Here is an 18,473-nt window from a genome sequence, read left to right as displayed (position 1 = left end):
TTGATAACGGGTTTCTGGATAACGGATCCCACACCTGTACAGAATGCATTTATTTATACACATGAATGATATCTTCTCAAAAGCACTTTTTCCCAGTACTAAACATATCTTTAGTCATTTTGTGCCTTATATAGATTCTTGATAGATGATAGGCCGTTAATTCTATAAAATAACATCACTTTTGTTTATCCCATTCCCAGGCTCTTCCGGAGACCACCATCTGCCTGGTAATCAGAAAAGGACCCCATACATTATTACTATTCGCTCCCCCTTTTTTATTTACTAATGTTCATATTTTGTTTGTTTTCATCGCACCTTTTTTAGCCCTAAAAATAGAATATTTTACTAATTACACCATTTGTTTGTAATTTACCAAGTGTAAAAACACTAATACAAAATGGCGCTGTGTAAAAGCTGTCAGTGGGAGCCGCGCCGGCCAATCGTAACAATCTGTATTGGATTTTTGGCTCGAGAGGTTTTTGTATTGATTTGTATTGAATATTGTATATTGAATATTCTTGTGCAAATGAGGTTTTCGCACTCTTATTTGCATTCGTTCTGCGGTTTTATTCCTTCGTGTTTTTTACATTGGAATCTTTTAATAAATAAGAAATTTGTGAGATTTTTGTGGGAGAATTTAGATAAATCTGCCGGTAACTCGGCCCAGTAACATGGTTCCCTGATCCCCTTCCATATCGGCCTCTGTGCATCCCATGTTTGTATCCCCGCGCCACTTTTCCCAGTGAATCTGATCTATTTTCCTCTCTTAATCAGGTTCCGTCGGTTGGTTGTGGCGACACCACCTGCCCAGAGCCACCGACCCCTGGTACCGACATCTGCCAGGTAAGTAGTAAAGGAACTATTTTATTTTCTGAGTTAATTAATGATAATGAGCTACAGAACTATAGTAAGTTGATCCCATAACTAATCGTATCGCTCTTCATCAGGAGGAGCCAGAGCAGGTTGCTGAGCCTGGCGAGGAGATTGAGGTAAGCATAAGGCTAATAGAGAGGGATAAACGCAAATCAAAGTCCCTTATCAACCAATCGGCTTATTTACAACAGAAATCATACAACCTCGCTCATCTTTTTCATTTCCCTTTCTTACCCAGGAGCGCCCAGAAACACCCGGGGCTCAGACTCGCCAGGTAAGAAGAAATAATTGTTTCTGCTCTCTTACACTTTAGCAGTAGGGATGTAGCGAACCTCAAAAAAAAAGTTTGCGAACGCGTTCACGAACTTACGCCAAAAAGCGCGAATATTCGCAAACTTTGCGAACCCCATAGACTTCAATGGGAAGGCGAACTTTAAAACCTAGAAAAAGCATTTCTGGCCAGAAAACTGATTTTAAAGTTGTTTAAAGGGAAAAGAAAGTCAAAGTCACTTGGGGGTGCCAAAATGTTAGGCACCCCCAAGTGACTTTGACCACCTACCTTTTACCCCGGGCTGGTGCCCCTGTGAGGAGGGAACAGCACCAGCCCGGGGTAGCTGCCGGCGCTTCCTTCCTCTTGTTTCGCTGCGCGCGCATGCGCAGTAGAGAGAAAAGCCGAGCTTAAACATTAAAGTCGGCTTTTCACTCTACTGCGCATGCACCCACCGCTGGCATTCAGGAAGAGGAAGCCAGAACACGGAAGCGCTGCGCTCCAGGTGCCCCGGGCTGGTGCTGTTTTCTCCCAACAGGGGCACCAGCCCGGGGTACGAGGTAAGCGGTTAAAGTCACTTGGGGGTGCCTAACATTTTGGCACCCCCAAGTGACTTTACCTTTCGTTTCCCTTTAAAGGGTGCCACGACCTGGACAGTGGCATGCCGGAGGGGGATCAAGGGCAAAAATTTCTCTGAAAAATACTTTGTTGACACAGCGTTGCGTAAAACCGCAAAGGCAGCTGGCAGACCTAGCTGAAATACGCGGCGTTTTTTGCTATTTCGCACTATTAGCACCATGGAAACGGGATTTGCTTACACCAGTACTAGGCTGAAAAACGCCATGTGTGGCTTGTGCGGTGGTTTTAGGCCGAGAAAAAACGCAGAGAAAAAACGCAGCAGAAAAAAAAACGCGGCGAACCCAAATTGCGAACATAAGCAAAAAGTTTGTGAACTTCCAAACTTGCGAACACCCGATGTTCGCCGGCGAACAGTTCGCTACATCTCTATTTAGCAGCCATATTAATGTCATTCCCACTGTGTCCCTTTTGATATTTATACCCTGTCTCAAAATCCTCATTACTACATTGAATTGATCAGATCTGGGCCTTTTCTATTTCTTAACTAGGAGGAACCAGCTGACAATCCCTCCGACATTAACACCTGTCAGGTAAGTAAAAGGGAAGGGAGACATATTGTGAAAATGGCGCCACTCAGTATTATATTATTTTCCTTTATACAAGTTTTATCTCAGAATGATTTATGGGACTAAATTAATACAATATTATTCTTTTTTTCCCCAAATCTAGGAGGGAGCAGGCGACGCTCTGCCTCAGGTAAGCAGCAATGGGCACAATAGGTTACGTTTATATGTTGTGTTGCGCTGCAATAAGGAGTTTAACTGAACTGAGTTTAATCCCCTTTTTCTGTATTCCCATTAGGACTATCAGGAGCCTGAAAAGAGCCTTGATGACGTAAGCAGAAAAAGAAACCTTTTACAAACTTTGCATTCATTTGCCCTGTGAAATATTCATTTGTGATTTTCTCTCTCTTTTAACCAGGATGACTCCTCATCCTCCCACCATTCCTGTCACTGTGAGGTAAGCAGGAAATAATCAATGAACGGATGAAAGTGCAATGAAAGAAATGTTAAAGATTTGTTTTATCATATTCTGTACTGATCTGAGTTTTCTTATCTTAACCAGGAGAATCGAAGGTGCATGCCTCAGTTGGAGCCAAACAAACTCTTTGGGGTAAGCAGCAAAGACAATTATAATACAATTTCCATCCCGGCATCAGATCGCCCTACAGAACATTCACTTTAGCATCTTCTCTAGGGAACTGAGTTAATGTAGTTCTGTGGGGCTGAATTAATGGGAATAGTTTTATAGGTTGGGTTAGATTGCAACACGCAGACTGTAGTCTAAAGATTGTAACTGACTTTATTTTTAATCCCCTTTTCCTGTCTTTTCAACAGCCAACATCATCGGAGGACTCCAGTGACAGCGTAAGCAGAAAAAGAAACCTTTTACAAACTTTGCATTCATTTGCCCTGTGAAATATTCATTTGTGATTTTCTCTCTCTTTTAACCAGGATGACTCCTCATCCTCCCACCATTCCTGTCACTGTGAGGTAAGCAGGAAATAATCAATGAACGGATGAAAGTGCAATGAAAGAAATGTTAAAGATTTGTTTTATCATATTCTGTATTGATCGGAGTTGATCTCATAAAATAATGTTTTCTTACCTTAACCAGGAGAACCGAAGGGACATGCCCCCATTCGAGCCCTACTTTGATTCTGGGGAGTCAGAGGAGAGCAGTGACAGTGTAAGCAGAAAAAGAAAACTGTTACAAACTTTGCATTCATTTGCCCTGTGAAATATTCATTTTTCATCTTCTCTCTTTTATAACCAGGATGAACAACAGAGCGAGGAGGGAGCCCCCTCAGAGTTGATCTGGATGAGCTCTCTAGACTCATTGTTCTTTGTAACGAGACCCAGAGAGTAGCGGCAATACCATCAGCCCCCTGAGGTAGGGATAATATTACCTACTTTATTGTACCCATTATATATATTACTGGCTCATTTGTTGGGGAATTTGTTAGTTTTTCTACATTTAATAAAGTCACATATCAAATGCTCTTCTTATTTATTAATAAGGAAAACTCTTTCAGATAAAAAAAACTCGAATACCTCGAATTTACTAATTTGTAAAAAATATGGCACGACTTTGCCCAGGGCAACTCCCATTTACTTCTATATAAACTCACTCGCATTTAGATGGTGAAGTTTTACATTGGAGTTTTCAGGTTTTTTGCACTTAAATAACAGACATTTGAGCTTTCAAATCATAATTCCAATTTGAGGTTCTTCAAGCGCAAAAAATCTTAAATCGTGAAAAAAAATCAAACTCGAACTATTTATAAATTCCCCATATATGTGAGAACCCGACTAAAATGTTACCTAAGATAATGGTACCCCAACAATGAATTATTCCTTGTCCTTTATATATTTATTTCAACATTTTACCTAATACACTGAATTCATATGATAAATCCTTTTTCTCTTCCTCAGGTGGAGCAAGAACATCTGCCGAGCTGTAACACCTGCTCTATCTAGTAGAATTAGGTCTGAAGCAACTGGACTTTTCCCAGTTCATCTTGGAAACGTTTCCCCAACTCATCCGAGCGGCTTCTTCAGTTCAGATGGCAGGTAGGGAATTCCCCGGCACTTGAACCCTTGAGGGTAGTACACTCACAGACATCCAATCACGGTGGTTCTGTTGAACGTGTTCAGTTAGGGGTTGGCTGAAACTGACAGGGGTAAGAAGGTGAGATCCAGTCACAGTGGTACCATGATTCTTATTGATGAGGTAGTTAATCCTTCAAAGTACATGCCTGGAAGTGTAAACTGCTGTGAAAGCGCCGGGGTAAGGGTGTCAAAGCGCCATTGTATGTTGATGACAGAGTGAGGAAACGGCTGAAACAAGGCACCACCCTCCACAGCAGAACAAGGCTGAATCCAGAACAAATTTGTTCCTTACTGGGCCTGTGTCTCAATACCTACTTCAAGCACAATGGAGTTTTCTATGGACAAAAACATGGTGGTGTTATGAGTTTGCCTGTGTCTCCAGTTGTAGTGATGTAGCAAACATCACCAAAAATGTTCGCGAACCCGTTCGCGGACTTTCGTCAAAACTCGCGAACCCGTTCGCGGACTTTCGGCAAAACTCGCGAATATTCGCGAACTTTGTGAACCCCATAGACTTCAATGGGAAGGCGAACTTTAAAACCTAGAAAAGCCATTTCTGGGCAGAAAACTGATTTTAAAGTTGTTTAAAGGGTGCCACGACCTGGACAGTGGCATGCAGGAGGGGGATCAAGGGCAAAAATTTCTCTGAAAAATACTTTGTAAAAAAAAGCCAAAAAATAACGCCAAAAAAAACCGCAAGCTATTCCTATGTATACGCAAAGGCGAAAAACCGAAGCAAAAAAATGCGGCGGAAAAAACCGAAGCAAAAAAACGCAGCACAAAAAAAAAACGCGGCGAACCCAAAATGGCGAACATCGCCAAAAGTTCGCGAATTTGCGGACTTGCGAACACCTGATGTTCGCGCAAATTAGTTCGCCGGCGAACAGGTCGCTACATCTCTAACCAGTTGTAGTGAACTGTTACATGAAAGAAGTGGAAAAGAAAGCCCTGGGCACCTTCAAGGGAACTGAAAGAGCAGTACTTGCTGTTTGATTCCCACCGCCCTTTGGAACATAAACTTGGCGTTATTAGGACTTGGCACCATTGGGCTGAAACTGCACCCAATGCAGAGGCTGAAGAGAAGGAATACAAACCTCTAAAATTTGCTCTGAGAACTTGTGGGCCCCCAGACTGGGCCTTTATGGAAACTAAATGAGAGACAGGTTGCGATGAGCAAGTTTTTTCGGCAGGCATGGATTCACAGCCATTGGCTCATCAATAAAGACAAGCAAAGAGACCAGGCCAACACACACCGAATAAGTTTAATGGAATCGTCGTGATTGGACGTCTGTGACTGTTCTGCTCCAGTCGTACTTTGAAGGATTAAAACCCGCATCAATGGGAATCATGGTACCACTGTGACTGGATCTCACCTTCTTACCCCTGTCAGTTTCAGCCAACCCCTAACTGGATACGTTCAATGGAACCATTGCGGTTGGATGTCTGTGACTGTTCTACCCTCAAGGGTTTAAGTGCCGGGGAATTCCCTACCTGCCATCTGAACTGAAGAAGCCACTCGGATGAGTTGGGAAAATGTTTCCAAGATAGACTCGGAAAAGTACAGTTGTTTTACACTTAATTCTGCTACAAGGCAGCCATCGGGGGGTGGGGTAGGGGCACAGGGGCCCATTTATCATCCTCGGGCCCCACAATAACATCTGGTCCCCGATGGCTAGCCTCTTCTGCAGCAAAGGAAAGAAATATGGAATTCAGAAAACACTTGCAAGCGTTTGTAAGTGCATCTGATGCTAAATCAAATAGAGCTTTGGAGGATACTCCGTTTGTTTTTACTCCTATACTACTACTGTACTGTAAGTAGCCTGCAGAGCGCAGGGCCTTTTATATTTATTAAACAGTTTTACACTATATTTGCCTCATTTTCCATTCTATATACATCGCTGAATTGGATCTCACTTCAATCAAAAGCCCAGCTGGGTGTGGTTTATATGCTCTTTTGATACGTTGTTCTGGTGAGCAGTTTGAACATATATATAGCTGGGGTCACATATATTGTGGTGTTCATCCAAAAGCACTCACCATATTTATTATTGTGTTCAGTATATTACTTTTTTGCACTATATATTTTATTTTTTATTTTCATGCGCTTCTATCAACATTCTGCACATAAATCAAATAGATGTTGCCCTTCAAACAGAGGACTGACAAAAATATTAAATCTTTTCTCTTTTTGTAAAGAGGCACATTTATACAATAAACGTTCCATTGTTGTGTGACATTGAGCGGCTCTGTTTGCTTATTAGAGAGACAGGGAAAGGTTGGGGGAACAGGGAGGGGGGACTGGAGTTTTGCTTTGCTGAGACACCCGAGAAACTATGGGGGGGCATTTACTAACCGGTGTTTTTGGAAACTCACATAAACTCCTGAAAGTTATTTGATTAAAAAAACAATCAATGATTTATTAAGAATCCTTAGTATTAATATCTAAAGAATAGCAGCAGTTTAAATGTAAACCAATGAAAGTCTGCAGTCTAGTGTCCAACTGTGAAAAGTTTGGGGACCCTGGGGTTAATACTGTGAGAATGGCAGCAGGTTGGATTTCCCCATTGAAAGTCATTAGGTAAAACCTGATTGGTTGTTCACAGCTCTGCCCACTTTTGGACATCCAACAATCATTATATTTTCATTCAGACGGACCCCATGACTATGTGATTCAAGTTTGTAGCTTCAAAGCTGTAAGTGTGGCAGCAGTTTAAAAATCTTCCCTGTCAGAGTCAATGGGATAATTGGGGGGTTCGGAGAGGCTCCCCAAGAAGACGGGGGCGGGATCCCTTAGAAACACACAAACAACCTGCTCTGCTATAGGGCGAAGAAGTGTGGGGAGTTTGGGTGTTGTACCCCTAAAACTGTAGGAGGAGTAGCGTTTAGAAAATAGGGGGCGCTAAGAATAGGAATCCATGGAAGTGGGACAGTATTTGGGGGTTCCCAACCCAACACAATAAAAGGTACAGGAGACAGGAGTTGGGGGACTGAGTTTATTATTGGCCCAAACATGGAATTAAATGAGGATATTGGGAAATGGAACTCATCGGGCTGATATTATTGCTATGGGCCTTTGTATTCAGTTTCCCGGCCGACCCCCCCATCTCAGAACTTCCCTCCTTCCAGCAGGGGGAGTAACGTTATACAGTCAGTAGGGGGGATTCCTGCTGGATCAAACCAAAGCAATACTGGCGGGAGGGGAGAAGGGCAAGTTTAAACAACATTCAGGGGCAGGGATACCCCCCAGCCGCCTTCTGGTGGTCTCTTCTGGTTCTGCCTTATCTCCTTCATCCCTTCAGGCAGCTGGAACTAAATAAGCGGGGGGGGGGGGGGAATACCAAGGAATACCCATGCTGGTATAGTGTTATGGCATCTCTTTGTACAGGCCACACAAACTCCTCATATTAGAATTGATATTAAATTTGGCCCAGTCTGGTGCTACTGGTGCCATGTGCCATGGATGTGACAGTCAAAGTGATATTAAAGGGGCAGTTAGGAGAGTCAGGAACTCACCCAGACTGGCATTATAGCTTTGCAACAGCGCAGAGTTACATACAGGTGTATGTGAGTGGGAATTGCCAGCATCAACATCAGTAACACAAGTGAGACAGCATCAGGTTGTTCTTTGGGGCAGGGATGTGTATGAACCTCTATGGTGCTATAGTCTCCCATGAACCTCTGCGCTCCAATAGTCTCCCATGAACCTCTGCGCTCCTATAGACTCCCATGACCCTCTGCGCTCCAATAGTCTCCCATGAACCTCTGCGCTCCTATAGACTCCCATGACCCTTTACGCTCCTACAGACTCCCATGACCCTTTACGCTCCTATAGACTCCCATGACCCTTTACGCTCCTATAGACTCCCATGACCCTTTACGCTCCTATAGACTCCCATGACCCTTTACGCTCCTATAGACTCCCATGACCCTTTACGCTCCTATAGACTCCCATGACCCTTTACGCTCCTATAGATTCACATCTGTTCTAATATTTGCATTCCGCTACCCTATTGCGCCCGGCTATGCACTTGCACTATTCCGCCACTAGGTGTCTCCCTTCCCCAGACGTTCGGTGTCCTCACATTTTCCTGCCTGCGACGTGATCCCTTTCTCAATGAAAAGCCGTCTCTAGGCTGCAATGACAGTTTCATCCCCAAAGCAACAGCAAACGGTGAGCGATCGATCCCACCTCCAGCCGGCCAAGCCAACCCTACCTGGGCCGACCTGTCCCCACCTGAGCCAGTGCCAAGCCGGCAGTATGTGCCCCTAACGCTGCAGCGGAGGATCTCCCGGGGGGCCGGCAACCTGACTGCCAATGAGTCGCAACGTTCTGGAGCTGTGACCCAGAGGGGTTGGATCCCCTGGGGTAGATGTGCGATCCCCCCACTGATGGCTCCGGCGGGGACTGTGGGAGATGAGGGGCGGTGCATTGGGTGCATAGGCAGAGGCTGGCAGGGGTGCCCGACAGCTGCAATGCCATGGGCAAGGTGGGCATCGCTGCTCCTCTTTGTGGCTGTGATGGCAGCTCTGCAGATGCCCGTACGGGCCATGGAAGGTAAGACTGGCACTAATGGGGGCCCTAATGTACCTGTGTAGTCTTGTCATATTGCAGCATTCCCCTATCTGCCCCATACACCGATACAGGCATATCCCAGTTACCCCCCCTTAGCCTGGCTGCTGCCCCTCTACCCCCATCCAGGGGCTTCTGTTTCTCCCACCAAATGCTTTTGTCTCCTTATCCCCAATGGTGTGCTACCTCCTGATGTTAAACCACAACTCCCACCATAGGCTGATGGGGGATGCTGGGAATTGTAGTACAACAGCAGCTGGCAATTAGACACAGATTGGGCAGATCTGAATGGTGCAAGCTTGGGGGTTGTGCCTGCACTGTGCCCTTATTGTATGCCAGCCCTGGCACCACTGTGTTGTACCTTCTTAGTAGGCATTTATTTGCAAGCATGTGTAACCACTGCACAGCACTGATGGGGTTAAGTCAAACTGCACGTACAGAGTTAAAATTGCCATTATGTGTTGAATATATACAGTATGTGCCAGTGCAGGGCATGAGTGGCTATGTGCAGGGTGCCAGTGTGAGTATTGGCCCAATAGAATAGTCCCTTATATATAGTTACATAGTTACATAGTTACATAGGGTTGAAAAAAGACCTGTGTCCATCAAGTTCAACCCATCCAAGTAAACCCAGCACACCTAACCCACACCTACCAATCTATACTCACATACATAAACTATAAATACAACCACTAGTACTAACTGTAGATATTAGTATCACAATAGCCTTGGATATTCTGATTGATCAAGAACTCATCCAGGCCCCTCTTAAAGGCATTAACAGAATCTGCCATTACCACATCACTAGGAAGGGCATTCCATAACCTCACTGCCCTCACCGTGAAAAACCACCTACGCTGCTTCAAATGGAAGCTCCGTTCCTCTAATCTAAAGGGGTGACCTCTGGTGCGTTGATTGTTTTTATGGGAAAAAAGAACATCCCCCAACTTCCTATAATCCCCTCTAATGTACTTGTACAGAGTAATCATGTCCCCTCGCAAGCGCCTCTTTTCCAGAGAAAACAACCCCAACCTCGACAGTCTCACCTCATAGTTTAAATCTTCCATCCCCTTAACCAGTTTAGTTGCACGTCTCTGCACTCTCTCCAGCTCATTAATATCCTTCTTAAGGACTGGAGCCCAAAACTGCACTGCATACTCAAGGTGAGGCCTTACCAGGGACCTATAAAGGGGCAAAATTATGTTCTCATCCCTTGAGTCAATGCCCTTTTTTATACAAGACAGCACTTTATTTGCTTTAGTAGCCACAGAATGACACTGCCTGGAATTAGACAACTTGTTATCAACAAAAACCCCTAGATCCTTCTCCATTAAGGATACCCCCAACACACTACCATTCAGTAGATAGTTTGCGTTTATATTATTTCTACCAAAGTGCATAACTTTGCACTTATCAACATTGAACCTCATTTTCCAGTTTGCTGCCCAGTTATCTAATTTTGTCAAATCGCTCTGCAAAGCGGCAGCATCCTGCATGGAACTTATAGTTTTGCACAATTTAGTGTCATCAGCAAAAATAGAAACAATACTGTCTATGCCCACCTCCAGGTCATTAATAAACAAGTTAAACAGCAAAGGCCCAAGGACTGACCCCTGCGGTACTCCACTAACCACACTGGTCCAATTAGAAAATGTTCCATTTACAACCACTCTTTGTACTCTATCCTTCAGCCAGTTCTCTATCCAATTACAAATATTATGTTCTAGGCCAATATTCCTTAATTTGATCATTAACCTTCTGTGAGGTACTGTATCAAACGCTTTAGCAAAGTCCAAGTAGATGACATCAACTGCCATTCCAGCATCAAGGTTCCTACTCACCTCCTCATAAAAGGCAACTAAATTAGTCTGGCAAGATCTGTTACGCATAAAACCATGCTGGCACAAACTAATAGTATTGTGAACTGCAATGTATTCAAGTACCCTATCCCTTATTACCCCTTCCAAAAGTTTTCCTACTACTGATGTCAGACTAACAGGCCTATAGTTTTCAGGCTGAGAACGGGATCCCTTTTTAAATAACGGCACCACATTAGCAATCCGCCAGTCTCTTGGCACCATGCCAGACCTCAATGAATCCTGAAAAATTAAGTGAAGAGGTTTGGCAATCACAGCGCTCAGCTCATTTAATACCCTGGGATGAATCCCATCCGGCCCTGGACCTTTGTTTACCTTTACATGTTCAAGTCTCTTTTGAATTTCCTCCCGAGTGACCCATGCGTCAGTAGCTAAATTACTAGCACTGGGCATATTACAAGGGAAGCCTTCATTATCTGGCTCCTCAGATGTATAGACAGATGAAAAATAAGAGTTCAAAATTTCAGCTTTTTCCCCGTTTTCATCAACCAACGTACCCCCCCGTAATAATAAAGTTCCCACCCCTTCTTGCTATATGATGAGAATGCCTGTCCCTAGGCTGTATATATGGGGCATATTCACTATATGTGTAGCGTCTCCTGTGCGCAGTGTCTGTGCTGTGGGACCTTCCATGCTAAAACCCATTGCAGAGCAGAACCCCCCCAGGAGGGGCTTATAGGGCTTTATTGATGGGATCTATTCTTTATATATAGCAGGCATTATTCAGTGAGAGAATAAACTTATCGGAATTGGTTGTTTTATTCCTATTTGCTCCTAAACCTAAAGAATGGCAATATAAATACACATATAGGGGCTTGTGCCCCCCCCCCCCCTTTGCTTTGCTTGTGTATTGTATATTCTGGCACCTGATTTATTTAAGAGACTCACAGATACAATGATAAGAGCCGGCACTAATGGCTCTGTTTGTCCTGCTGCTGCCTGTAATTCCCATATCGGCCTCTGCCCAGAATGGAGAGACAAGGTTGGTTTTGGGGTAGGGCAGAAAGGAACTTCCTGGGGGGGTATGGGTTTTTTTTCTCAATGGGCAGTAGTCATCTTTGGCCACTTACAACTCCACTGGTTGTGGCTACATTGGCTATTAGAGCCAGACAGGTCTGAGCACAACTGAATGGATTAGTCCGTTTCCCATAGGCAATGATTGGTGCCACTGGCTGAACTGGCTCGGCCCATCCTATCAGATCTTGCTTTCATTGATAAAGGTGATAAGTGGAAAGAGTTAATGTCAGTGTAGAATATATTGACTCAAATTATTCAGAGAGTTAAGAGGGGAATTATTCTCCTTTTGGTTTATGGGACATTTTCCATTGGTTTCAACACAGTGGCGCTTTGTATTGTATTTGACTCTGTTACCATTTGTATCCTCACTATTCCAATGCTCTGATTGGCTACAGGTTGGTTCTGTACCGCTGTTTCAACACTTTGGGTTTTACACACTGACACAGAACAAAGTGATTACTTGACAGTTTAGGGGCACTTGTAAAACACGCAAGTTGCAGGGTGTCTGCACTGAATGCAAGATCTGTAGCTGAAGTTTTCCCATGAAACAGCACCTCTAGTGGTCAAAAATAATACTTAGCAATCCTGATGCAAACTATGGAGAATGTTAGTTGGAGCTGTGGCGCTGAGTAGTGACTGGGGGCAATGCTGGGGGTGCCAACTGGGTCCTAGGTGCAGTCCTGGTCCATCCCCCCCCCTCACCTACGCATTCGGCACATATGCAGGGCACATAGGAGAGGGCTACTTACCCTCCACCTCCATAAACCCACCATGAATGAATAAATGAGATGAATGGTTCCGTATTTATCCAAAAGTGTGGCAGGCACAGGGATTTTTAAATATTGCATTTTTTTCTGTATATGCACCTTGGGTGCCTATATAAAATATATGGCCCTGGCTGGAGAAGACCTGTTTGAAGGTGAGATGTGGGTAGAATATCTAGTTGCTCATCTACTGTAGATACTCCTGGAAGCCCAGTTTGACGGTCACTTAGGGTAAGAACTGAAATGAACACTCACTTGCTGTTCTAGATAGTCTGGGAATTATGAGGGAATGACCCATACAGCAATGTCTTCCATTTAATGGGGACCTGACCATATTTTGGACCTCAAAGGTGGGCAGATTTCAGAAAATCACCAACCTAGACTGTAGAGTGGGCTAACAGGGAGCTTCTAACATTATTATTGTAGTCATACATGTCCTTTACAAAGACATCTGTCAGTCATTAGAAATAAATGGTATGTGGGTGGGGGTGCTGATGTTGTGGTGTTTCAGGTTCTCGACACGGCAATATCTCTTTCTGGGCATAGAAACGTTCTACTGGGATGGGTGCTTGTGTGTAGAAATAGTGCTGGGAGCTATCTCCTACACATAATAGTGTGCTACACATTGGTCATTGACAATGGCCACACACACTGGCAATGCACCCTATATAATATCTAATCAGTGGATAGGGCTGTGGCCCATTTGGTTCCATCGCTTGGTGTAAGAGCAGTAAGTACCGTCCCTACATGGCCAGTTTGGGCTCACTGGTTCTCACTATACTGCTCAGCCACCTGGGCATGTATCTTATTCCAGGGAGTCGGACACCTGCCATGAAGGGGACAACCACCATCTTCTCCCTGGCTCCCAGTTGTCTCCTGCTTGAGTTCACACATGGCATATGTTCTGTATTGCCCGTGATTGTGCCCTGGAAAGAGGACACCCGACAGCCAGGAACAAGATGGCAGTGGCCCACTCAGCAGAAGAGTAGTACCTTGGGATGGTGCCCTTTTTAAAGAAGAGGTTCACCGGACGGGGTAGGAGGTAAGACAATTAGTGTCGCTAGTGGGGAACAATTTCCCCTTCTATGAGCTGATATTTCCTTCTATTTAAATGAAAGAAGAGGCCATAGCTGATCCCTCACAGAGGGCGACACGTTGGCTCTTAGAAGGAGAATGTGCCCCCGGTGAGTAGGTGAGACCCATATACATGAATGTATTTTTAGCTGCCAGTGTGCCAGTCATTATATATTTAGCAGACGTTGCCAAGGGGCCAAAATCAGTTTATTAAAAACCGCGGGCGATCTTATACCCAGGGCACAATTTCATGCTGTTATGATACCGGCAGTGGCATTGTGCTGGGAATTTAACCATTAATTGTTTTATTGAATAATAAAACTCATTGTTTTATTGAATAATCATTCAACCAATCAGGCTTCCGAAAAACATACAGGCATAATGACCGTAGTGTGTGTGAATGTGATAGGGACCTTAGATTGTAAGCTTCTCTGGGCAGGAACAGATGTGAATGATGAATAATCTCTGTAAAACACAGCGGAAATGTGTCGGCGCTATATAAATAACTGGGAATAAATAATAATAATAAATAAGGTTTCTGTTAATGTAGCACTGAGGGGAACCTGAGGTATTTTATGTCTCTAGAGCTGCGAAGGGGAATTAACCTATAGAGTGCCATGGAGGCATATAAGGATGCGGCCCCTTAGCGGAATAACTTAATTTGATTATTTTAACTACTTCTCATCATTTCCATTGCTAAACCCTCACCCCCCTGTGCCACTGTGTATCTTGGCAGATGAAAAACCTTTTCCCCAAACCAGTCCCCCCACGTGGGCCAGGGCCCACCAGACGAGTACCCCAATGTCTTGGCCCCCCAGTCAGACCCAGTTTTTCTCCTCGCCATGCTTTGCTCTGTATCGGGCACTGGATTTTTTCATTTTAAAAAACACACTGGCACTGCGTCGGCCTGGGTGCAGATACATGGGGCAGATATTGGCGTGAAAAAGGGCAACTAGGCATCGGGCATCAGAGAAAGCGCAGGCGGAGAGAAGCCGAGGCACAGCTCTGTGTGCCATATAGTAACTCTGCCTGTGTGTATTTATATGTATATGTGTATATCCCCCTCTGGCAGCGGCCCCATGCACAGTTACTTACTGTCTCTTTAACTTCTGACTTTTGCCTATAGGCACCAGTGTTGCTGGGGAGAGGGGTCCGTGTGTATTCATGGGATGTAGAACTGGGGCCGTAATTGGCGGCACTATGGCTGTGGCTACATAGCCATATCAGTATGAAGGCAATGGAAACAAGGTTCCTACTATAACAAGCATAGGCGGATTTTCAATAAGGCTAGAGGCTAAAGCTGGCCATACACGCACCAATACTATCGTACGAAATCTCGTTTCGTACGATATTCGGTGCGTGTATGACATGTCGGCGAGTTGACCGATATTGCAGGAAGCTGCTGATATCGGCCGACTCGCCGATCGGCCAGGTTAGAAAATTTTGATCGGGCGCCATAGAAGGCGCCTGACCAAAATCTGCCGGCAGGGCTGAATCGGCAGAAGGAGGTAGAAATCCTATTGTTTCTACCTCCTTACCTGCTGTTTCAGCCCTGACGGTGTGTGGCGGATCTGACGATGTTTCGTGCGACTGATGGTCGCACGAAACATCGTCAGATCGCCATGTGTGTGGCCACCTTAAGCCTCCCCAAACCTTCATTGGCACCTTAAAAAAAAAAAAAAAAAACCTGGCTCCGTTTCTGCACTGCCCTGCAAATCTTCTCCGGGTTCTGCAGAAATTAGCTGTGCTCTGATCTTTTGACCAATCAAGACGCAGATGCAGACAGGGATCAGGAGATTTTGCAAACTGGAGGCAGTGCAGAATTGAAGACTAAAAAAAGAAGAATCTGCAGGCTGTAAACTTTACCCAAGAACCAACTTTGAACTTTTGCTGCAGTTTTCATCCCACAGGTACTATACACAGGTACTATACTGTATATGTTCTAAAGACTGACCCACTAGCTGAAATTAAATTGTTTTTTGTCACCTGACATCTACAGTACCTAAGAGGCGGGGCATACAATGTATGATTGACATCTGGCATTTATTAATGAAGTTATAATTTGTATGGATGTGTTAATAAAAAATCATAATTTGGCTTTCATGTTTAATTTGAAAAGTACTTTTATTGTACAGCTTTTTATATCTGGGTGAGGGGTCCCCTTTAAATGGCTAACAAAATGTTAGTCAAGGGGAGTTTTTAGCACTCAATAATAAGAAATTCAAGTCCGGCTTGGGACTCCTCCAGTTACATGGGAGTAGGAGAAACAATAGGTTAGCTGAAAGCAGTTCTAATGTGTAGCGCAGGCTCCTTCTGAAAGCTCAGACTCAGGCACAATGCATTGAGATGGCGCCTACACACCAATATAAATAAAAGTTTAAATGGCAGAGGGAATTATTTCCCATGTAAACAGTGTAATTTAGAAATAAAAAGTACCCCATAAAAATCATGGCAGTATCCCTTTAAGGATGTCTGTAGCATGGCTGTCATTGGGTTTATATAGAGCTCAATTAGAATCATGCATTTTGGGACCTCCCCTAATCTGTCAAACTTGCTGCAGAGATTTGTAAGCTGTGCACCCATATAAGTTCCAAATATGAAAAGTAAAAATCTAATGATGTCATTTTACAGAATTTAAAAAATAATCCAGACACCACCTTTTATTCTTTTTACCTGCACTTATTCCAAGCCACACATTTTTATTTATATGATACCAGACAGGCCAGAAATACAGGGGAGCTTTGTGTAATACCATGTACAGACCCGGCAGCATTACTCTACTTGGCTCTTTGTATTTCTTACCTCCATCAGCCCAGTAATGTTGTGCAAAGGACTTATAGTAAGTATGGTGTAATATGCACAGTGTAAATGCAGTAAGAGCAGAAATACAGTGCAGTGACGTTTCCTAGACCAGCAAGAGGGACATTTCAGTAGACTGTATCTTATATCAGACAAGCCAGCAATACAGTGTAATGCAGTGTTCTCCCCAGGGAAAAAGAGGGGCACAAAAAAATTGGGCTTATTGGGGGAGAGAAATATGTGCCTCCCCAATCCCTCCAGCACTAAAATAATTGTTTTTACACACACCGATGCACTTCTGCACTGTGCATGATGTAAATACGTGTTCTCTATTTTGATGTATATTGGGCCACGTGCAGCTTTGATCGTTTTGTAGTCAATTCTGATATTGTGGGGCCATTTGTATATATAGTGTATGGTTTATTAGACTTGCAGGTGGGACTGGGAGGAGTCAAGGATATAACCTGCAAGCTCTTGGGGCAATGACTTTCAACTTCAGAGAGACCATGTGTTCAGGTGACAGTCACCACTTAATGATTGTGCCTTCATATAGTTTTTTTTTTTCTTTGTTGTTACATTATCTTTGAGTTTATTAGTTCTATACCATCCTATTGTTATTGCCTACCTAAAACTTTATAGCTGGCTGACCAGAAATACTCATAATGCCGTAATGATTACATACTACTCAGGCATTACAGACATGTTTAGGGTGTTGTGTTTGGGTTTATAGAAGAGCCTTTCCCAGCGCTTCTCAATGTTGTATTGTTATTCCTAAATAAATGTCAGACTGGTGCCTGCTGGTTGGCTACACTTGCTTTCTGAGGTTTTATAATTAGTTGATTATTGCTCTGTGCACTCCTGGGTAAAACTGGGCCCCTTAAAAATTCATGGTGGGGGGCAATATCCAGCCTGCAGTCCTTCTCTTGGGCAGCCCTGACATTAAATAAAAGGTATTGGGTGTGTTTGAGCAAAGCTGCTTACTGTATGCTTTCAGTTCACTGAAGGTTCTCTTTCATAAAGGTGCTGGATGTGTGAATGCCATATTACAATTACACATCCAGAGCGACTTAAACTATATAGTAGTTTTTATATAGTAAATTTTATGGAATGTGTTGAATGTTATTGCTGAATCGGTACAGGCAAAATGCATAAAAAACTGCTTGATACACGGATAGCCAAATTACCTGTAATTCTGTTCATAATCCTGTTATCTGTTTTCTCCCCACAAGGCTGCTGAATATGTTCCGGAAAAGGTGAAGAAAGCGGAAAAGAAATTGGAAGACAATCCGTATGACCTTGATGCATGGAGCATTTTCATTCGCGAGGCACAGGTTTAGTGACATAGGGTTACATTATGTATTCCCTTGAGTACCAAAGGTGGCTGTATTCAGGAGATTCTAAAATGTTCCCACACAGTCATAATATTGTAAATGCTGTTTATTTCAATTTTAGAATCAGCCTATAGACAAAGCACGGAAGACATATGAGCGACTTGTTGCCCAGTTCCCGAGCTCTGGCAGATTCTGGAAACTTTACATTGAAGCAGAGGTTAATATTTTCATTTTTTTTTCTTACTAATTGATTTTTTTATTTCACAAACACATTCTAGGTCTGAGTCGAGAAATAACTGGTAGGACACTATATTAGTTAATGTTCCTTACCTTGTAATGTGTGTATAGATTGGTAGGTGTGGGTTAGGTGTGCTGGGTTTACTTGGATGGGTTGAACTTGATGGACACAGGTCTTTTTTCAACCCTATGTAACTATGTAACTATGTAACTATGTAACTATGGGGCTGAAATTGCAAGTGCTGACTTTTAAGGTGTTTAACTGCAGCGATGATTGTTGCATAGTGTTTTTGCAACAACATTAAAACATTTTAATGGTATGGAGTGCTTTAGACTTTTATTTATTTGTCGTGTCAATTTATTGCCTCCTGTGTCGTTTATTTAGTACCGGTAATTCATTTCCTCTATATTT

General features: G+C 43.6%; 2 long non-coding RNA genes across 2 annotated transcripts; both read left to right on the top strand.

Moving 5' to 3' along the window:
- Positions 1–106: 106 nt before the first annotated feature.
- Positions 107–2,374, top strand: LOC116410526. Its single transcript, XR_004222455.1, has 3 exons — positions 107–989; positions 1,112–1,147; positions 2,269–2,374. It is a non-coding gene; the product is annotated as an uncharacterized LOC116410526 (long non-coding RNA).
- Positions 2,375–8,362: 5,988 nt separating this feature from the next.
- Positions 8,363–18,040, top strand: LOC116410296. Its single transcript, XR_004222249.1, has 3 exons — positions 8,363–8,947; positions 17,723–17,824; positions 17,946–18,040. It is a non-coding gene; the product is annotated as an uncharacterized LOC116410296 (long non-coding RNA).
- The last annotated feature ends 433 nt before the right edge of the window (positions 18,041–18,473 follow it).

This window comes from Xenopus tropicalis, chromosome 4 (assembly GCF_000004195.4).
Source record: "Xenopus tropicalis strain Nigerian chromosome 4, UCB_Xtro_10.0, whole genome shotgun sequence".
Taxonomy (NCBI): Eukaryota; Metazoa; Chordata; class Amphibia; order Anura; family Pipidae; genus Xenopus; species Xenopus tropicalis.
This window is presented reverse-complemented; position numbering and strand designations above follow the sequence as displayed.